Here is a 23,750-nt window from a genome sequence, read left to right on the forward strand (position 1 = left end):
ACATATTCAGGCGACAATTCGTAAGTTTAAATAAAGAAAATCAACAATGTAACACTGGAATTTGCTTAATTTTTCAGCTCTTCCAGGAGCTCCTCGACAGAATAGAAGGAGTGAGCCACGAGGAAACTCTTCAGTTTGGACTTAAAAGTGTTTGGGCTACAGCTAAGATTTTTGAGTTCTTGTGGTAGCTTATTGAAAATGGATGCAGCAGAATACTGCACTCCTTGCTGCACAAGAGTCAAGGAAGTGCATTCCACATACATATTTGATTTCTGCCTAGTATTAACTGAGTGAAAGCTGCTAACTCTTGGGAATAAGCTAATATTGCTAACAACAAATGACATTAAAGAAAATATATACTGTGAGGGCAATGTCAGAATTCCCAGACTATTGAAAAGGGGTCGACAAGAGGTTCTCGAACTTACACCACACATAGCTCGAACAGCCCGTTTTTGAGCCAAAAATACCCTTTTTGAATCAGAAGAATTACCCAAAAAACAATACCATATGACATAAGCGTATGAAAATATGCGAAGTAGACTACTTTTCGTGTTGAACTGTCACTTATTTCAGATACTGTTCTAATGGTAAATAAAGCAGCATTTAGTTTCTGAACAAGATCCTGAACATGGGCTTTCCATAACTATCTATCCAAACGCCTCGGAACTTGAACTGTTCCGTCTCGCTTATAATATGACCATTCTGTTTGACCAAAATATCGGTTCTTGTTGAATTGTGAGTTAGAAACTGTAAAAACTGAGTCTTACTGTGATTTAGCATCAAATTATTTTCCACAAGCCACGAACGTATTTCATGAACTACATTATTTGATACTGTTTCAATATTACACACAAGATCCTTCACTACAAAGCTGGTGTCATCAGCAAACATAAATATTTTTGAATCACCTGTAATACTAGAAGGCATATCATTTTTATAAATAAGAAACAGCAGTGGCCCCAGCACCGACCCTTGGGGAACGCCCCACTTAACAGTGGCCCATTGGGACTGAACATCACTACCACTCTCAATATTGCGGAGAATTACCTTCTGCTTTCTGTTTTTAAAGTAAGAGGCGAACCAATTGTAAGCTATTCCCTTTACTCCATAATGGTCCAACTTCTGCAGTAATATTTTGTGGTCAACACAGTCAAAAGCCTTCGTTAAATCAAAGAAAACACCTAGCGTTCGCAACCTTTTATTTAATCCTTCCAAAACCTCACAGAGAAAGAGAATATAGCATTTTCAGTTGTTAAACCATTTCTAAAACCAAACTGTACATTTGACAGCAAATTATGTGAATTTAAATGCTCCAGTAACCTTGTATATACAACCTTCTCGATAACTTTAGCAAACACCGATGGCATAGAAATAGGTCTATAATTGTCAACATTATCCCTGTCTCGCTTTTATAAAGTGGCTTCACTACCGAGTACTTTAATCGGTCAGGAAACCGACCACTCCTAAAGGAAAAGTTACAGATATGGCTAAGTACTGGGCTAACATACATAGAACAATACTTCGGTAGTCTGCTAGATACCCCGTCATATCCATGAGAGTTCTTGGTCTTTAGTGATTTAATTATTAACTCAATCTCCCTCTTGTCAGTATCATGGAGGAGCATTTCAGGCAACAGTCTCGGGACACTTTTTTCTACGAGCGCTATATGATTCCCTGTTGGGACTAGGTTTCTATTTAGTTCACCTGCTATATTCAAAAAGTGGTTATTAAATACTGTACATATATGCGACTTATCAGTAACACGGGCATCTCAAAAGCTTGTGACTGGAGTAGCATACACTGCACAAAAAATGCATCACTTATCCGAAACCACGTAGTTGTCTCCCATTGAGCCTGGTAAGTTTGAGATTTGACTCAAAGGTGCCTAAAGCCCTCCTCTGTAATGGCGGAAGAGCGTGGCGCCCTGCAATGTCAACCTTGCGACCGGCAACGCATCAAAATCCAAGGTGTAGACACATTCGAAAAAAGGGCCACAGCTCAGGAGTTCATGAGGTGTAATGCGAGTTAATGATTTCACACTGGCACCAAATTTCATCACAGTTCCGCTCAACGCCAACGTGAGCGTGTCACACGATGGGCAAGTCGTCGCGCTCCTTCTAATCCACATTTCACCCTCTTCTTTTGATGCCTTTGCAATTTCGTATGGGTGACCGAGGAAAACATTTCAGTTCCACAGCCGCTCAGAATCAACATGAAAAGCCCCCTTCTTGCAGCGGTGTACCGTAGGTCTCTAGAAGAGCGTAGCGTTCCAAAGGATTGGAAAAGGGCACAGGTCATCCCCGTTTTCAAGAAGGGACGTCGAACAGATGTGCAGAACTATAGACCTATATCTCTAACGTCGATCAGTTGTAGAATTTTGGAACACGTATAATGTTCGAGTATAATGACTTTTCTGGAGACTAGAAATCTACTCAGTAGGAAACAGCATGGGTTTCGAAAAAGACGATAACGTAAATTATGGCAATAATGTGAACGCTTGCCATTTCAATTTTAACATACTCTAATATTCACTGCTTGGCTACTTAGCATTAGTTTACCAGCTTTCAGTTGTATTTAATGATTCTTTTGTAATAATGCTGAACGTAAACAGAAAGACCAGTGTCTTGCTGGAATATTCGTAACCATCAATTTTGCACTAGTAATGAAAAACATTCTTCCGCGTCCTCACAGCAACGATCACTTTTTCAAAATACTTATTCTTTGCCATTGTATTCCCTAATAGTACCCTGGATGTGTAACTGGAGCATAACATTCATAACGTTGATACATCGCAGACACATACACGTGCAAGGATTACCATTGAATAAAAACGAGTTTATGACAATTGTGCTAATATAGTTCCAGAGTCTATCTTTGAAAAAACTTAATAATCTTTAAGACTCTGTTTCGAAACTGAACTTAAGGTATTCACTGCCAAGTATTAATCAAAAAATAATAATTTCTGGCTCATACCTTACTGAAAATTAACTTCGAGAGATTTCATGAATATTAAATGAAAATTACTTCTCATTAATTTTAGTTCATTCTCAGTTATTTCTCACTGCCATGACACTAAGGTTCCTCAACAGTATATGAAAAAGGAGCCCAATGCAGGTAACATGAATAAGATCAATCACAGCCTACGCACACGTAACTGAACTTTCACATCCAATATAGTCAGGTTCATAATGCCATATGTCCTTACAGTTCTGAATGAGGCTGAAATCTTGTGGCGAGGCGAAAGTCTTTGTTAACGTCGTGCACCCCCTTCCCACATCCATCTCACAGTAGCACTTTTCACCGAATTCAGGCTCTTGTTTCCAGTTCAAAATCTAGTAAGATACACACATCAAAAAAAGTTTTGCATCACCAAGGCTCCCAGAAATCCTGAAGATGGACGTTGACTGTGGATATTGTATCACAGACACAGTCCCTTTCACCGGCCGTGGTGGCCGAGCGGTTCTAGGCGCTACAGTCTGGAACCGCGCGACCGCTACGGTCGCAGGTTCGAATCCTGCCTCGGGCATGGATGTGTGTGATGTCCTAAGGTTAGTTAGGTTTAAGTAGTTCTAAGTTCTAGGGGACTGATGACCTCAGAAGTTAAGTCCCATAGTGCTCAGAGCCATTTGAACCATTCTGAACACAGTCTCTTTCACTGTTCAGAGATGTGACTAAACCCGCCCAAGATGTAAACAGCCATCCATGAGCAGCGCCTACTAGACGAGGGGAGTCCGACAACCGATCAGTTCCAGTCATTCCACCAGGAAGGAGGTACACGGCTCGTGTCGTCTGTAATTCAACCATGCCTAGACGGACAATACCGCGGTTCAATCGCGTCGGCATTGTTACTTTGTGCCTGGAAGGGCTCTCAACAAGGGAAGTGTCCAGGCGTCTCGGAATGAACCAAAGCGATGTTGTTCGGACATGGAGGAGATACAGAGAGACAGCAAATGTCGATGACATGCCTCGCTCAGGCCGCGCAAGCGCTACTACTGCAATGGATGACCGCTAACTACGGATTATGGCTCGGAGGAACCCTGACAGCAACGCCACGATGTTGAATACTGCTTTTCGTGGAGCCAAACGACGTCTTGTTACGACTCAAACTGTGCGCAGTAGGCTGCATGATGCGCAACTTCACACCTGTCGTCTATGGCAAGGTCCATCTTTGCAACCACGACACCATGCAGCACGGAACAGATGAGCCCAGCAACGTGCCGAATGGACCGTTCAGAATTGGCATCACGTTCTCTGCACCGATGAATGTCGCATATGCCTTCAACCAGACAATCGTTGCAGACGAGTTTGGTGGCAACCCGGTCAGGCTGAACGCCTTAGACACACTGTCCAGCGAGTGTAGCAAGGTGGAGAGGTTTCCTTTTGTTTCGGGGTAGCATTATGTAGGGCCGACGTACGCCGCTGGTGGTCGTGGAAGGCGCCATAACGGCTGTACGATACTAGAATGCCATCCTCCGGCCGATAGTGCAACCATATCGGCAGCATACTGGCGAGGCATTCGTCTTCATGGATGACAATTCGTGCACCCATCGTGCACATCTTGTGAGTGACTTCCTTCAGGATAACGTCATCGATCGACTAGAGTGGCCAGCATGTTCTCCAGACACGAACCCTATCGAACATGCCTGGGAGAGATTGAAAAGGGCTGTTTATGGACGACGTGACCCACCAACCACTCTGAGCGATCTACGTCGAATCGCCGTTGGGGAGTGGGACACTCTGGAACAACAGTGCCTTGATGAACTTGTGGATGGTGTGCCACGACGAATACAGGCATGCGTCAGTGCAAGAGGACGTGCTACTGGGTATTAGAGGTACCCCCGGTGTATATGGTAATCTGGACCACCACCTCTGAAGGTCTCGCTGTATGGTGATACAACATGCAATGTGTGGTTTTCATGACCAAAAAAGGGCGGAAATGATGTTTATGTTGACGTCTGTTCCAATTTTCTGTACAGGTTCCGAAACTCTCAACCGAGGTGATGCAGCACTTTTTTATGTGTGTATTATGGAGCTATGTGTGCAGCTCTGTGAGTCTTTGCCACACAAATAAAGACCATCGGAGGTTGTGTTGTTTTTCTTGTTATTGTGGTCTTCAGTCCGAAGACTGGCTTGACGCACCTCTCCATCCTCCTATATCCTGTGCGAGCCTCTTCATCTCCGAATATACATCCTTCTGAATCTGCTTACTGTATTCATCTCTTGGTCTGCCTCTACGATTTTTACCCCCCACACGTTCCTCTAGTGCCAAATTGGTGATCTCTTGATGCCTCAAAATGTGTCCTATCAACCGACCCCTTCATTTGGTCCAGCTTTGCCACAAATTTCTTTTCTCCCAAATTCTGTTCAGTACATCCTCGTTAGTTACGTGATCTACCCATCTAATCTTAAATATTCTTCTGTAGCACATCATTCGAAAGCTTCTATTCTCTTTTTGCTTAAAATGTTTATCGTCCGTATTTCACTTCCATGCTGGCTACACTCCAGACAAATACCTTCAGGTAAGACCTCCTAACACTTAAATTTATATTCGATGTTAACAAACTGCTCTTCTTCATAAATGCTTTTCTTGTCATTGCCATTCTACATTTTATATCCTCTCTACTACGGCCATCATCAGCTATTTTTCTACCCAAATACCAAAACTCAAGTACTACTTTAAGTGTCTAGTTTCCTAGTCTAATCCCTCATCATCACCTGATTTAATTACACTACTTTTCATTCTGTTTTTGTTGATGTTCATCTTATATCCTCCTTTCAAGACACTGTTCATTCCGTTCAACTGCTCTTCCATGCCATTTGCGATCTCTAGCAGAATCACAATTTCATTCGCAAACGTTTAAGTTTTTATTTTTCTCCCTCAACTTTAACCCCTACTCTAAATTTTTCCGTGATTTCCTTTTGTGTTTGTTCCATATACAGATTGAATACATCGGGGATAAGCTACAATTCTTATTTCATCCATTGTGTTGCACCAAAGTGGTCCGTGATCTATCGTATTACCTCCACGCCAGCCTCTTCCCGACCACACACCCGCACGTCTTTTCCTTTTGCCTCCCTACGTCCTTTTTGCAACAGTGGGGCTACCCCGCCTCCTGTTTTTCCCATATCACTCTATATATCTTCCCTGTTTTTATTCGTTTGAGTGGCAGTCGATGTTCTTTCCAAAACATAAACGGGTACAATATATTCTCAGGACATTTATAATTCATTTAAAAATTCAATTAAATATTCTCCTACAGCATTTAATTGCAAAAATAAAAATTTATTCTACATGTATACTACATATGTGACATAGAATTACAGTGTTAGGCACACTTAAAAAAATAAGACGAATCAGGTAGGAATTGTCCGTCTGAAACGGAAATCAGTAGAAGTGACAGAAACATAATTACAGTTTCAGAAAAATTGGATAGTATATTCAAGAGAAAGAACTTCAGAAATTGAGCAAGTCGGTGATGTGTTGGTCCACATCTGGCCCTTATATTAGCTGTTATTCGGCTTGGCGGTGATTTATAGAGTTGTTGGATGTCCTCCTGGGGGATGCAGTGCCAAATTATGTCTAATTGGCACGTTAGGTCGTCAAAATCCCTAGCTAGTTTGCGGGCCTTGCCCACAATGCTCCAAACTTCCTCATTTAGGGAGAGATCTGGCGACCTTGCTGGCCAAGGTAAGATTTGGGAAGCACGAAAACAAACAGTAGAAACCCTCGCCGTACGCAAGCAGGCACTATCTTGCTGAAATGTAAGCCGAAGACGGCTTGGCATCATGGGCACCAAAACGGGGCGTAGAATATCGACGTCGTACCGCTGTGCTGTAAGGGTGCCGCCGATGACAAGCAAAGGGGTCCTGCTGTGCAAATAAATGGCAGCCCACACCATAAATTCTGCTTGTCGGCCCTTATCGCGGTCGAGAGTCAGGTTGGTATCCATCTGCTGTCCAGGGCGTCTCCAGACACATCTTCGCTGGTAATCGGGACTCAGTTAGAAACGGGAGTCATCACTAAAGACAATTCTACTCCAGTCAATGAGATTCCAGGCCGAAGGCGTTTTTGGAGACACTTCAGACAGCAGTGGGATACTAACCTGATTATCGCCCGCCACACGGCCCGACAACCCGTGGTAATGGTCGGGGATGCCATTTCTTTTCATAGCAGGACCCCTTTGGTTGTCATCTGCAGCACCGTTACAGTACAGCGGTACGTCAACGATATTCTACGCAACTTTTTTTACCCTTCGTGCCAATCTATCCTGAGCTTACATTTCAGCGAGATAATGCCCGCCCGCACACGACGATTTTTACTGCTTGTCTTCGTGCTCACCACACCTTACCTTGGCCAGCAAGTTCGCCAGATCTCTCCCCAGTTGATAGCATTGGAAACATTATGGGTAGGGAACGTAGTTCGAGATTTTGACCATCTAACGCGCCAGTTGGACATAATTTGGCACGATATCCCTCTGGAGGACATTCAGTACCTCTGTCAATCGGTGTCAAGACGAATAACTGCTTGTATCAGAGCCAGAGTTGGGCCAACACATTATTGGCGTGTTCAATTTGTGAACCCCTTTTTCTTGAATACCTCATCCAGTTATTCTGAAATTGTACTCATTAGTTCCTCTGTAGATGTACATCGCATCTACCGATCCTCCTTCCTAATCATTCGTAATGGGGATCGCACAAATAAAATAAAATAGGTACTGTCATAAATAGAAAGCAGGTTTGCTGAACAAACATTCGTAAATCGCTGCTCCGTCTGGTAGTAGACATGCACAGCAACGTCTACCCAACCTCCACTTTTGACGTGGCGACGACGTGTGGTCCAGCTTTCTGTTCGCGACAGTACAACAGACAGAAATGCTACAGAATACAACTTTGCCCGGGTGAGAGTCCTAAACAATGAACATTACAAAAAAGCCATCTTACATTGTTTGTTGCCAATCCAAACTTAATTTTTTCTCGCGCCTTCGAGTTGGGCTATGGCAGCAGTCGACCGTTGGGAATGCTTTGCTAATGGTACAACGCCTACAGCGCGTCTCGTGGGCTCGTGACCATATCGGTTGGATCCTAGACGACTCGAAAACAGTGACCCGGTCAGATGAGTTCCGATTTCGGTTAGTAGGAAGTGCTGGTAGGATTGCAGTGTGCTGGCAGACCCAACTATGGACCCAAGTTGTCAACACGGCTCTGTGTAAGTTGGCGGTTGCTCCATAATGGCGTGGGCTGTGTTTACATGGAATGGACTGGTCGGGAAGTTCGGCTACTAGGAGACCATTTGCAGCCATTCATAGACGCCATGTTACCCCGCAACGATGGAACGTTTATGGATGGTAATGCGCCATCTCACTGGGACACAGGTGTTCTCTGTTGGTTTGAAAAACATTCTGGACAGTTCGAGAGGATGATTTGGCCACCCACATCGGCCGACATGAATCCCATCGAACATTTATGGGATACAATCGAGAGTTCGCGCACAAATTCCTCCACAGGCAACACTTTCTCAATTATGGACGGCTATAGGGACAGCATGGCTCATTATTTCTGCAGGAGACTCCCAACGTCTTGTTGAGTCTATGCCACTTACAGTTGCTGCGCTACGCTGGACGAAAGAAGGTCCGATACGAGTTAGGAGGTATCGCAAGACTTCTTTTACGTCAGATTGTGCCTCCCATCGGATCTACAGACAGTAAACCTGGTTTCATTATTAAAAATAACTGTTTTCACAGAAGGGTTTAGTGGGACCGTGATTTTCTTTACTTGTGTATAATTTACTGATGAAGGCTGTCTTTTGGAGTGCTAGCGATGGTCGAAGATATTCGAGGTGTATTAAAAAAATAAGGAACTTTTCCAATTTCACATGTCTTACAGGACCGATTGGTTATGAAGTAGGTAAACATGTCTGAAAAGTTTCAGTGCAGTGTTAGCCACATGGGATATTTAGCGTGTGGTCAGCTTTCAAAAGGATTATATGTACGAGGGATGGAACTTAAATAGTGGCAACTATTTTTCACAACCGACACAAAAGTTACATGTTTGCATCTGTTACTGTCCCCCAAAAGTAGTCACCAACGTTGTGTAGAACCCGTTGCCAGCGATGTGGAAGGCGTAGTATACCGTTAGCAGAGCCTGTTCTGTTGATGGTGCGAATGGAGCGGTCTAAAGTTATGGTGATTCTCGTGTACGACCGTGATGGTGTTATCCTAACGCATTACCTTCCTCCACAGCAGACAGTCAGTACACAGTATTACTGTTCGTTTTTGGTGCATCACCTGCGACCAGCTTTGCGAAAGAAGTGGTGTCACTTTCGGCGCAACCGAACTATCAATCTGCATGACAATGCGCGGCCGCATACAGAGCAAGCTGTGGCTGCTCTGTTCGGTCGATGGGACTTGGAAGTACTGCACCATCCACCATACTACCCGGACTTAAGTCCTTCTGACTTTGATTTGATTCAGAAGATGAAGGAACCACGTCGTGGCATTCGCTTCAGTTCTGTCCTAGAGATTCGACAGGCAGTAGACCGCTCCATTCGCACCATCAACAGAACAGTCTCTGCTAAAGGTATAATACGCCTTCCACATCGCTAGCAACAGGTTCTACACAACGCTGGTAGCTACTCTGAAGGACAGTAATAGGTGCAAACACGTAACTACTTTGTATAGATAGTGAATTTTGGTAGTATCGGCGATTATTTCTTTTCTGTAAGAGAGATCAGAAAATTCGTGTTAAATTTGTTATAAGAACGGAATACAGCACAGAAATGTTTTAGAACTGTTAAATACTGATTTTGGTGAGAGTCCTATGAGTAAATGAGGGATTACGGATGGTATAAAAGTTTAGAAGAAGGCGGTGAAGACGCTGAAGATGACAAGTGCCTTGGACGTCACAGCCCATCCTCAACTGATGAAATTGTGGAAAAAATGAAAGAAATAATTATGAATGATTGCTAGATCACAGTCACAGAAGTCACTCGTGACATCATCATCTCAGCTGGCTCATGCCGTGAATCTTTTCGGATGTTTTACGTGTTGTTGTTGCCTTCAGTCCTGAGGCTGGTTTGATGCAGCTCTCCATGCTGCTCTACCCTGTGCAAGCTTCTTCATCTCCCAGTACTTACTGCAACCTACATCCTTCTGAATCTGCTTAGTGTATTCATCTCTTGGTCTCCCTCTACGATTTGTACCCTCCACGCTGCCCTCAAATGCTAAATTTGTGATCCCTTGATGCCTCAGAACATGTCCTACCAACCGGTCCCTTCTTCTTGTCAAGTTGTGCCACAAACTCCTCTTCTCCCCAATTCTATTCAGTACCTCCTCGTTAGTTATGTGATCTACCCATCTAATCTTCAGCATTCTTCTGTAGCACCACATTTCGAAAGCTTCTATTCTCTTCTTGTCCAAACTATTTATTGTCCATGTTTCACTTCCATACATGGCTACACTCCATACAAATACTTTCAGAAATGACTTCCTGACACTTAAATCTATACTCGATGTTAACAAATTTCTCTTCTTCAGAAACGCTTTCCTTGCCATTACCAGTCTACATTTTAAATCCTCTCTACTTCGACCATCATCAGTTATTTTGCTCCCCAAAAAGCAAAACTCCTTTGCTACTTTAAGTGTCTCGTTTCCTAATCTAATTCCCTCAGCATCACCTGACTTAATTCGACTACATTCCATTATCCTCGTTTTGCTTTTGTTGATGTTCATCTTAAGCCCTCCTTTCAAGACACGGTCCATTCCGTTCAACTGCTCTTCCAAGTCCTTTGCTGTCTCTGACAGAATTACAACGTCATCGGCGAACCTCAAATTTTTTATTTCTTCTCCATGGATTTTAATACCTACTCCGAACTTTTCCTTTGTTTCTTTTACTGCTTGCTCAATATACAGAATGAATAACAACGGTGGCAGGCTACAACCCTGTCTCACTCCCTTCCCAACCACTGCGTCCCTTTCATGCCCCTCGTCTGTTATAACTGCCATCTGGTTTCTGCACAAATTGTAAATAGCCTTTCGCTCCCCGTATTTTACCCCTGCCACCTTTAGAATTTGAAAGAGAGTATTCCAGTCAACATTGTCAAAAGCTTTCTCTAAGTCTACAAATGCTAGAAATGTAGGTTTGCCTTTCCTTAATCTATTTACGTATGTTTTACGTATGAAACTATAAACCTGAGACTTTTCCGCAATGTATCATCCACACATGGACAGGCGTCGGCAGCTGTGCAGCCTGTCCCTCAAGAGGAAGGGTACTTAATTAATTGACTAATAATACTGCCGATCGCTAATTCATGCTGAAGGCTAAATTACAGTTCTAGTGATAGTAATCATAGTCTAGGTTTTTTATTATTTTACGAGTGGAGAAACTTAAGGATATGCATAATGGACAAATGTATAAGTACAGTATCCAAATAAAGGACGTGATCCCGGACTGTTTTCGTAAGCTGCGCGCAGTTTCTTCGCGTGTCAACAACGCGATTTTGTAACCGTCTGTAAGGCAACGCTTTTTAATAGCCCAGCAGACGGCTGTAGTTTTCCCCTACAACCATTTGCGCTTCACAATTGAAACCTACCGAAAATTCTACCAGATTTCAGGGATTTCCTTATATTGACTCAACTGTAGGAGTGTATTTGTAGTAAAGAATGAATGTATGAGAACTTCGTGTATGATGCGACATTTTTTTCATGTTAGTCAACGTTTATGATGCCATATCTCTTGAACTATGTGTCGTACATTGTCAACCTCCAACTACCATTCTGCGTGGAGGTACAAATTGGGAAATTTGTGGTAAGTTCCTATGGGACCAAACTGCTGGAAAAATGGTAATACAGACTGTTTAATGCTGCTATCTGTCAGTACATGCTCTTGACAGGTTCCGTATAGTGATGGAACCACATGACAAATACTTTCTAGCCACATCAATCATCTTCTCTTTACTGGATGTCGATGAACGCAATATAATCTTCAATAGAATGGTGGTGCTAATCACACTGCCAAAACTACTATAATGTGATGAACCCACCCAGGGAAGCTTCAACACAAGATATCTGCGGTGGAGACATCGAAACTTACTGAAGAATAAAAAGTCATTACGCAGAAGCAAAAAAATGGTTCAAATGGCTCTGAGCACTATGGGACTTAACTTTTGAGGTCAACAGTCCCCTAGGACTTAGAACTACTTAAACCTAACTAACCTAGGGACATCACACACATCCATACCCAAGGCAGGATTCGAACCTGCGACTGCAGCGGTCGCGCGGTTCCAGACTGTAGCGCCTAGAACCGCTCGGCCACTCCGGCCGGCTTACGCAGAAGCAACTGAGCCTCGATTTACGATGGTGCTTATCACGAAACAGGGTGATCTTTTTTTATTCTTCTGTGTTTTTTTTTATAAATAAGGACCTCAGTCTCGAATATTAAGTCTTCTCTGCAAGTTGATAACGTAATTCACACCCACACAGCCTTTAACGTCTAACACGTTAAGTTTCCAGATACATTTATGCACGCAGCTCGAGAATTTTACTGCAGAAGTTATTAAAACAAAAACAAAAAGTCATTAGTTGTGCGAATGTTTACTGCCCGTTATTATGGACTGGTCCTCTTCAATTTCCTTCACGCTTACAGTATTTGAAAGTAAGTTTATGGACATAATTTTTTTAAACTGTAAGACACAGTTCTCGAAACAGCTCTAGAACATCGTCTTTGCAGAAGGTAAAATTTGAGAGCGCTGTCAAGTACAAAACATTTCTAATATTTTAAGACATTCGCCAAGTTACATATGACTAGTACTTAAAACTAAAAATTCATTATTTTAATTAAAAATATTGATTCTATGTATGTTAAGTAACATTTATTTTTTTTTAATAAGTATGGAACTTGAAGAAAAGTGAAAACATTCGCTACCAGTGAAATTCAAGCCACCGACTTTAAGTTTTCAAGACTTTCACACTATGCACTCTCCTGCTGCCGAGTACGTTAAAAATAACCTAAAATGTTTTTTTCGCGAAGCGTTCCATATTGATATACACTTTATTTTTTCCCGTCCTTCATGATGTGCCATTTGACTCATCATTACAGTTGCAAGTACAATGTGCCAATCATTGAACTATCTTAAATAAAATAGTCACAAATTCTGGACGGATTACGGTAGTACGTTCAAATTGCACGTTTGGCCGCGAGGCGCGATGGGAATTAGTGTGTGCATACGCACGCGCCTCGTTGTTGTGCCAAGTTAATATAAGAAGGCACCATTTAAATTATTTTTGTGTTTTATTAACTATTGCAAAGTGTTATAGTAAAATTTTGCTTATGTAAAATTCAATCAAAGTTACTAGAATCTGTTTAATGTCTATACAGAGTTATTTCAAAGAATAATAGCTTTTGAATGTAAATTCCAGAAATAAACAGCTTTTCTTGAAGTGAAATGTTCAGTATAAAAAGTGTGTGCTTTATTATATAAGTATTTCAGCATTTAAGTTTGTTGATTATGGAAAGTGCTTTTCTATAGGCTCCTCCTGTCCAAAGTTTTTTTAGCTTCCTTGAAGTTATCTACTGGGCTTTTTCTCTTTTAAAAACGTAATGTATAAGGGTGTAGTCCAATATTGTTTAAGTGGAGTAATATTTATTTGAAGAACCAGATTAAACAATAGCAAGAAAATAGGCTAAAATCATACTTCTGCTTTTCCAGTACTTCACTGTTCCATTGCCTGGATAGGCTAGCAACCGTTAGTACATATTTTAAAACACTAAATGAACTTCGAACTGAGTTGTCCTAGCTTCAATGTAATACTCATCATACTGCTTTTCTTTCTAGCTGCTGGGTAAGATATTAGGAAAAGAACTGAATAGTCTGTTTTACTTTTCCATTAGACACAGCACACTGTCAAATCCTGTGAAAAGGGTAACTCTATTGATTAGCTTTTCCCATTAATAAGACTATCCTCCCATAGGGTACTTTATTTAGAAACTAAACTAAACTTTATTAAGAGGGTTATAGTGGCTTTTCCCGTGATGACTATTGGTTCTGTTGGGATATAGTATACGGGGCAACAAAGAGACAGGGTTTTCTATTATTTAGGTACAAGCATACTAAATTACAATAGTAGTGGTAGGGTTATACGTGCCGCCTGGTGGCGGGATCTTTGACAGCAGTTAAGAATCCATAAGTAGTTAAGCACAGTTATACATTTTACAGATAGGTAGGATTCTGTTGGAAAAAGTATAAACATATAAGGTGCACGAATTTGTAAAGCAGTATAAATTGTTATATATGTGGTTCAAGCAATTATTAAAAATAGATACAGATAAGTATATGCAGTATAGAGAACTAAAGCAGGAGGATAAGCGTGATGAGACATCTGTAAACAGTGATCAGGAGCAGGACAAAGAGTAATCGATTTTATTGATGGAAAAGCAGATAGAAAATATTGATTTGGGGAATGAGATTTCTATGCTGTTAAGCCCATCTCAGATAAAGAAAGAAGTGATTCAGAGGAGGAAGACAAGGGCTTAGACAATATTCAACAATGTGAACAACAACGGATTGATTTTTATGTATTACTACAAAATACGCATACACAGCTGATAGCACAAAACAAGAACACTTCAATTCTAAGCAAACAAATGCTACAACAAAACAAGAACTTGCAGGCTCAAAATGAAAAACTTGAAAGTCAGAATAAAATTAGTCAGGAACAGGCTAAGGTTACTAAAAGTGTATCTGAAAAAATTGAACCACAGTCTAAAAACACTGTCAGTATAAACGAAAAACTTAAGAAACAGAGTGAACAGATGAATAACCAAAAGACAGAAAAAGTTAATAATAAAATAGGTTTTCCGACTGAGGAACTTATTAACATCGCGGTCCTCTGGTTTGGAACCGAGTGGAAAGCTTAAACCAGAGGCTCAGACGATTCTACGGAGATCTGGGGTGCAAATTCCTCGACCTCCGCTATCGGGTGGAGAAATGTAGGGTCCCCCTGAATAGGTCAGGCGTGCACTACACGCAGGAAGCGGCTACAAGGGTAGCGGAGTACGTGTGGAGAGCACATGTGGGTTTTTAGGTTAGAGAATTCCCTCCCTATGCCCGACAAGACGCCTCCTGAGACGCGGCAAGGTAGGAGTAGGCAAAATGCAACAGGGAATAACAATATTAATCTGCTAATAGTGAACTGCAGGAGCGTCTATAGAAAGGTCCCAGAACTGCTCTCATTAATAAGCGGTCACAATGCCCACATAGTACTAGGGACAGACAGTTGGCTGAAACCAGATATAAACAGTAATGAAATTCTAAACTCAGATTGGAATGTATACCGCAGAGACAGGCTGGACAGTGAAGGGGGAGGCGTGTTTATAGCGGTAAGAAGTGCAATAGTATCGAAGGAAATTGACGGAGATCCGAAATGTGAAATGATTTGGGTGAAGGTCACGGTTGAAGCAGGCTCAGACATGGCAATTGGATGTCTCCATAGGCCCCCTGGCTCAGCAGCTGTTGTGGCTGAGCACCTGAAGGATAATTTGGAAAATATTTCGAGTAGATTTCCCCACCATGTTATAGTTCTGGGTGGAGATTTTAATTTGCCGGATATAGACTGGGAGATTCAAACGTTCATAACGGGTGGCAGGGACAAAGAATCCAGTGAAATTTTTTTAAGTGCTTTATCTGAAAACTACCTTGAGCAGTTAAACAGAGAACCGACTCGTGGCGATAACATATTAGACCTTCTGGTGACAAACAGACTCGAACTATTTGAAACAGTTAACGCAGAACAGGGAATCAGCGATCATAAAGCGGTTACTTCATCGATGATTTCAGCCGTAAATAGAAATATTAAAAAAAGTAGGAAGATTTTTCTGCTTAGCAAAAGTGACAAAAAGCAGATTTCAGAGTACCTGATGGCTCAACACAAAAGTTTTGTCTCAAGTACAGATAGTGTTGAGGATCAGTGGACAAAGTTCAAAACCATCGGACAATATGTGATAGATGAGTATATGCCAAGCAAGATCGTAAGAGATGGAAAAGAACCACCGTGGTACAACAACCGAGTTAGAAAACTGCTACGGAAGCAAAGGGAACTTCACAGCAAACATAAACATAGCCAAAACCTTGCAGACAACCAAAAATTACGCGAAGCGAAATGTAGTGTGAGAAGGGCTATGCGAGAGGCGTTCAATGAATTCGAAAGTAAAGTTCTGTGTACTGACTTGGCAGAAAATCCTAAGAAATTTTGGTCTTTTGTCAAAGCGGTAGGTGGATCAAAACAAAATGTCCAGACACTCTGTGACCAAAATGGTACTGAAACAGAGGATGACAGACTGAAGGCCGAAATACTAAATGCCATTTTCCCAAGCTGTTTCACGGAGGAAGACTGCACTGTAGTTCCTTCTCTAGATTGTCGCACAGATGACAAAATGGTAGATATCGAAATAGACGACAGAGGGATAGAGAAACAATTAAAATCGCTCAAAAGAGGAAAGGCCGCTGGACCTGATGGGATACCAGTTCGATTTTACACAGAGTACGCGAAGGAACTTGCCCCCCTTCTTGCAGCGGTGTACCGTAGGTCTCTAGAAGAGCGTAGCGTTCCACAGGATTGGAAAAGGGCACAGGTCATCCCCATTTTCAAGAAGGGACGTCGAACAGATGTGCAGAACTATAGACCTATATCTCTCACGTCGATCAGTTGTAGAATTTTGGAACACGTATAATGTTCGAGTATAATGACTTTTCTGGAGACTAGAAATCTACTCAGTAGGAATCAACATGGGTTTCGAAAAAGACGATCGTATGAAACCCAGCTTTCGCTATTCGTCCACGAGACTCAGAGGGCCATAGACATGGGTTCACAGGTAGATGCCGTCTTTCTTGACTTCCGCAAGGCGTTCGATACAGTTCCCCACAGTGGTTTAATGAACAAAGTAAGAGAATATAGACTATCAGACCAATTATGAGATTTGATTGAAGAGTTCCTAGATAACAGAACGCAGCATGTCATTCCCAATGGAGAGAAGTCTTCCGAAATAAGAGTGATTTCAGGTGTGCCGCAGGGGAGTGTTGTAGGACCGTTGCTATTCACAATATACATAAATGACCTTGTGGATGACATCGGAAGTTCACTGAGGCTTTTTGCGAATGATGCTGTGGTATATCGAGACGTTGTAACAATGGAAAATTGTACTGAAATGCAGGAGCATCTGCAGCGAATTGACGTATGGTGCATGGAATGGCAATTGAGTCTCAATGTAGACAAGTGTAATGTGCTGCGAATACATTGAAAGAAAGATACCTTATCATTTAGCTACAATATAGCAGGTCAGCAACTGGAAGCAGTTAATTCCATAAATTATCTGGGAGTACGCATTAGGAGTGATTTAAAATGGAATGATCATATAAAGTTGATCGTCGATAAAGCAGATGCCAGACTGAGATTCATTGGAAGAATCCTAAGGAAAATGCAATCCGAAAACAAAGAAAGTAGGTAACAGTACGCTTGTTCGCCCACTGCTTGAATACTGCTCAGCAGTGTGGGATCCGTACCAGATGGGGTTGATAGAAGAGATAGAGAAGATCCAACGGAGAGCGGCGCGCTTCGTTACAGGATCATTTAGTAATCGCGAAAGCGTTACAGCGATGATAGATAAACTCCAGTGGAAGACTCTGCAGGAGAGACGCTCAGTAGCTCGAAACGGGCTTTTGTTGAAGTTTCGAGAACATACCTTCACCGAACAGTCAAGCAGTATATTGCTCCCTCCTACGTATATCTCGCGAAGAGACGATGAGGATAAAATCAGAAACATTAGAGCCCACACAGAGGCATACCTACAATCCTTCTTTCCACGAACAATAATAGACTGGAATAGAAGGGAGAAACGATAGAGGTACTCAATGTACCCTCCGCCACACACCGACAGGTGGCTTGCGGAGTATGGATGCAGATGTACATGTAGAAGGAAAATGTGAAAGATTTAGGTGAAACTACTAGTAATATACAGGCATAAATTGTGGACATTAATGACAGGTTTGAAACCAAAGTAGAGAAAATACAGGAACAGGTCGAACCTATGGTGGAGTCAAAGGTTGAGGAAAAGTGTACCGATGTTAAGAGAGCAGTAACGAAAGCGAGCAAAGAACAGGTTTCTCAACTGAGAATGACTGTTCAAAATACTGAGAACCACCTAGAGAGGAAAGTAGAGCATTGCGAAGAAAAGTGTTGCAATAACACTTCCACTATACAAGAAAAAATTAGTGACCTAGAAAGAAAGATTATGTGTAATGGCCCTTATGTGGTAAACAGAACACCAATTGATATGGCAATAGAGGGCGAAGAAAAATTCGGCCCTCACTGAAAACACAGTGGATTATCCCCTGTGGATCTTGTTAAGAACTGCGAAAGGCTATTTCCTGAAAACATCAAAGATCAGAAAAAAAACAAATATCGTAATTAGTGGTTTAGCAGGAGATGCTATACGATGGGGAATTAACTTATGCACTGAAGCAATGACATTCAGTGAATTTAGACAGAAATTCTTGGACGACTATTGGTCCGAGCAGATACAAAATAGCCTCTGGCGTGAGTTTATACTAGTAAGAATACCTGAAGGTAAAGGCTGAATGAACATGAAAGAATTTTGTGAGTCATGGTATAGGAGACTGGCTCACTTAAGGAATCAAAGGAGTGATTCCGAGATCATATGGGAACTCTGGAAGAAATTACCAGAAGATTCCAAAAGATATGTAGGCACTAACCATCGTACTTTTTTTGCATATTTAGAAAAAGTGATTCAAGAAGACCACTGGCGAGAAAACAACTTCCGTCAGAATAATAAGCACCAGAAAGGAAAAACGATAGGAATAACTGCATTGATGAGCAGAACAATAACCAGTTTCATGTTAATACTGTTCAAAGAAGAAGAGGCAGAGGAAGATTGTCCTCTAACCATCACGGAAGAGGACATAGGCCGTGAAATAACTCCCATAGAGAGGAGTGAAACTAAATAACGCGAACGTTGAGGGTTGGAGGACACGGGAATAAGATCCAGGAGGCCCAAACGCAAGAAATATTCTCGACGTAGACAGAGAAGTTTCGATACGCTGCAGTATGTTGCAGATGAGAGGCCGGGCACTATAGCCTGCTGGGACAGATGGTACTGCAGGTCAAACACAACTGGCTAGCAACGAACGTGTTTCGTGCGCTAACAAATCACTGCAGCGGACCATCGTAGCGAGAATTAATTCTATAGCAGTGCAGACAGAGAGTGACGTCACAGTGCAATCAGCTGAAGCTGTGAGTAAGCCAGTAGGAGCATCGCCCGCTGTAACCAATTCAGAGGCTACGGATAGACAATGTGCAATAACTGAGATGGAGGAGAGTCGGAATTGATAGTTGACTTATACAGATGAGTAATCTGTGATGGTATAAAGCAGTGTAACGAAAAGGAAGATAGCGTTACTACGACAGGAAAAGAGGTAAAGGAGAAAGGTTTATTATCTGGAGCTGCACAGAATACGTGAGCTGCCAATACAACTAAATCAAAAAGCTCCGAGCACAGGACGCGTGTCACTAATGTTAGGGAAAATGAAGCGGTTGTTAAGTAGACGCGAAGTAGGAGATGCAGATTTACACTTTGCGGAAGAATCATTCCGTGACAACGAATCTGCGGATAATGTTATATATAAGCCTGATCTGAAGGAAAACGAGTTTGTGCGATTGGCAGAAATCCACAAAGATTGTAATGTTTATGAAGTGCAAGCTGATGATGTCAAGGAAGATAAGGAAGACGGTTCTGATGAAGACGAATTACCAACAGAGGAAAACAATCTGCCTGCTACAAAAGACACACAAGAGGAACTCGTTACTATAGAACAAATCCAGAAATGCATGAACTACGAGACTAGTGACGATCTACAGTTCTCATAGAAATTGAGAAGAATGTTCGTGTTGGAAGATGATAGTGATAGCGAAGATGCCAACTTAAATGAAAATGAAGAAATCATTGAATCTAGTGGTTCAGAATCCGTGAAACAAAGCGTACTGAAAACTCTGTCTGACAGAAATGAGAATACCAGACAATGAGGATATTTCGTTTGAAAAGTTGCCGAAACTGGACAGTAAACAGGAAAAAAAAGTTAGTCAAGAGGAAAAAAATCTGTAGGTGACGAGACCTGTGAAAAAGCAGTAATGTCAATACAGGATTCGGAAGATATAACGGATCCTAAGGAAAAGGAACCACAACACGAAATGATTAATAAATAGCAACAACGAAGGATCGTGAACGATTTTGCGATCGAAAAGAAGAAAGAACCACCTGACTTAGAATGTAAAGAGACGAATGCCATTTCATGGGAAGACGTAATGGTAGACAAAGACTTATTGCGAGAGAAACAAAACAATGAGGATGGAACTTTTAAAATATTATACTGGTAGTAAAAGAATAGCCAATATATGTAAAAATATTAGAAGATTCCAAAACGAAGTGTGGAAATCAGTGAAGGTCCAATTTGTCAGTAATAATTGTCCACAGATACCAAAATTTTACAAAATATTTAAAGGGATATTGTTTATTAGAAAAGGGAAAAGCAGTTAAGAATGGCAAGTCTGTTGGCCATCGCAGTTTTAAATAGAATTAATTGATTACTTTCATTTGGCGTATGGACATTGTGGGGCAGAAAAGTACCTTGAGAAAATTGCAAGTGTTGTCAAAATTGGAAGTAATGCTTTAAAAGAGGCTACAGAACGTTTAAAGTCATGTGATGTTTGTCAAAGGGCTAAAGTGGCCAACAGAGATGCTATGCAGAGTCTCAAACCATTAGATAACTTAGAGTTACTGGTGTTTGATTAATCCGAGTATGCTGTTTTACAGAAGTGCCAAGTTAATATAAAGAGGCACCATTTAAATTGTTTTTGTGTTTTCTTAACTATTGCAAAGTATTGTAGTAAAAGTTTGTTTACGTAAAATTCAATCAGAGTGTAGTCAAGTTACTAAAATCTGTTAAACGTCTATACATAGTTAGCTCAAAGAATAATAGCTTTTGAAAGTAAATTCCAGTAAGAAAGAGGTTTTCTCGAAGTGAAATGTTCAGTATAAAAAGTGTGTGCTTCAGTATATAGTATTTTAGTATTTAAGTTTGTTGATTATGGAAAGTGCTTTTCTAAAGATCTCCCCCCCCCCCCCCCACCCACCCATCCACTTTTTTTTTAGCTTCCTTGAAGTTATCTACTGGGCTTTTCTCTTTTAAAAACCTACTGTATAAGGGTGCAGTCCAATATTGTTTAAGAGGAGTAATATTTACTTGAAGAACCAAATTAAACAGTAACAAGAAAATAGGCGGTATTCGCACCTCTGCTTTTCCAATACTTCATTGTTTCATTGCCTGGATAGGCTGACAAACGTTAGTACATATTTTAAACCACTAAATGAACTTCGAACTGAGTTGTCCTAGCTTCAGTATAATACTATTCAAATTGCGTTTCTTTCTAACCGCTGTGTAAGATATTGGGAAAAGAATTGAATAGTCTGATTTACTTTTCCATTAGAAACAACACACGGTCAAATCCTTTAAAAAGGGTAACGCTATTGATTAGATTTTCCTATTAACAGAACTATCCTCCCATGGGGTACTTTATTTGGAAACTGAACTAAATTTTAGTGAGAGGGTTATACGTGGCTTTTCCCTTGACAGGACTATTTGTTCTGTTGGGGTAGAGTATCCGAGGCAACATAGAGACAGGGTTTTCTGTTATTTAGGTAAAAGCATATAAATTACAATAGTAGTGGTAGCGTTATAAGGAGAGTCTTTGATATCCTGCAGGAGCACTTTGGGGACCGCATTCTGGTTCTGGGGTTGCCAGAGGCCATTGGCATGGACCTCTATTGGCCGCCATACTTTCCGGATCCGAACACATGCGACTCCTTTTCTGTGAGGCTTCATTAAGGAAAAGGTGTACAGCAATAACCCCAAAACTATTTCTGAGCTGAAAACAGCCATTCAGAGGTTATCGACAGCATCAGTGTTCCCACACTTCAGCAGGTCATGCAGAATTTCGCCATTTGTCTGTGCCGCATCATCGCCAATGATGGCAGGAATATCAAACGTGTCATAACCTAAATCCGAATATCTGTAGTGACGTATACATGTTGAATAAAATGTATGCAAGCCGTAGATTGTAACTAATTTACGTTTTTTTTCGTATAGTTCAATAATTGACACCCTGTATGTAGTACTTTTGGTGACAAGACGATGACTAGGAGTGGAACGTCGGGACAGTAAAGTACATTTTTCCAACTGCTGTCATTACGTGAGTGGGCAACATGGAATGTGAGCATCAAGGACAGAGCTGGATGATGTGGTTTCTGTAGGTGGAGGGTGTAAACGCCGCAGAAATTTGCAGGTAATTGGTGGCTGTTAGTGAAGAGAGTGTACCGTCACGAAAAGTGCTCCTGCAGCACAAAGGTAGTCCCCTTAAAAGTCGGAAAAGCAAGGTTGTCACCTTGGAAATAAGGTTGTTGATACTGCCACACCCATCTTATTCTCCTGGTCCTTTTAACTTGTGTAGACCGTCCTCGAACCGCTTTTCTGAGCCCAGTTTAACTTCCCTACCCGAAGGAAAAATCACTAGGTTCACACGAAAGAATGAGATACTGCCAAAAAGTTTTGATCTAACCCAAGATATTGATGCAATGCCTGGTAACCAGGAACTTAATTCCATTCTTTCTGGCCAAATATTAACGGTGAATTTTTTTCCACCTGCAGCACTTTTTTCCTTAATGCTCTTGCCTCACCAGTTTTTCCTTCGTTGCTATAATCATAAATAAACGAAGTGGAAGCTTTCCTCTAAAAAGTACATTTCATAAATTAGTATATTTCTTGACTTGTGATTTACTCCTTTGGCAAACAAAATTTTCTTCTAAAATAGATATAGCAGAAGATTAGGTGTTCTAACTGAACTTTACCTTAATCAAAAATGGGCGTGAAACGTGCTCTAAAAACAGGTTTTCATTAGTTAAAATTTTCTCAAAGTAATAATTTAAGTAAAAAAATACAGCAAAAATATAACCTACTTAAGCGTTAATTTTTTGTGTTCAAAATTAACATTCTTCTTTTAAGCTTTTCTTTTACCTACCTCGTTTCAGTCCTACTACAAGTTATCCTATCCCAAGTTCTTCAAATTTTGTGTTCAAAATTAACATTCTTCTTTTAAGCTTTTCTTTTACCTACCTCGTTTCAGTCCTACTACAAGTTATCCTATCCCAAGTTCTTCAAATTTTATTCCCACCATGTTTCCGAATATTTGTTTTAATGTATCGAACATTTTTATTTTCCATCGTCTCAATTCCAAGTAGCTAACGAAATTGGTAACGTTATCATTCCCTCTAATATTAATTATACTACAGTGCCATTTTTAGTGGTAGGGTACAGTTTGGTGCCGGGCGTAAATAGGATTTCTGTGGTGTAGTTTGTTTCGGACCTCCTTGTCAGCAGTGCAAGTCTATTTCTGATTCATCGAGACGCGTAAACGTAAACAGCAAGTGGAACGGTGAAGTAGTGCATCAATTAATCCAAATGACGGCTTTTATCAGTGTTACTAAGTACTGTTCTGTGAAGCTTTTCGTTTGTTGGAATTGTATTCTTAACGACCCTGTACGGCGCTGATGTAACGTCAGACACGTACAGTATGTTAAGGATTATGTTTGTCCTCAGCCTCCCAGTCGGCGGTCTGTTGCTCGCGTTCTATATT

The sequence above is a fragment of the Schistocerca cancellata genome, chromosome 5 (genome assembly GCF_023864275.1).
Source record: "Schistocerca cancellata isolate TAMUIC-IGC-003103 chromosome 5, iqSchCanc2.1, whole genome shotgun sequence".
NCBI classification, from domain to species: Eukaryota; Metazoa; Arthropoda; class Insecta; order Orthoptera; family Acrididae; genus Schistocerca; species Schistocerca cancellata.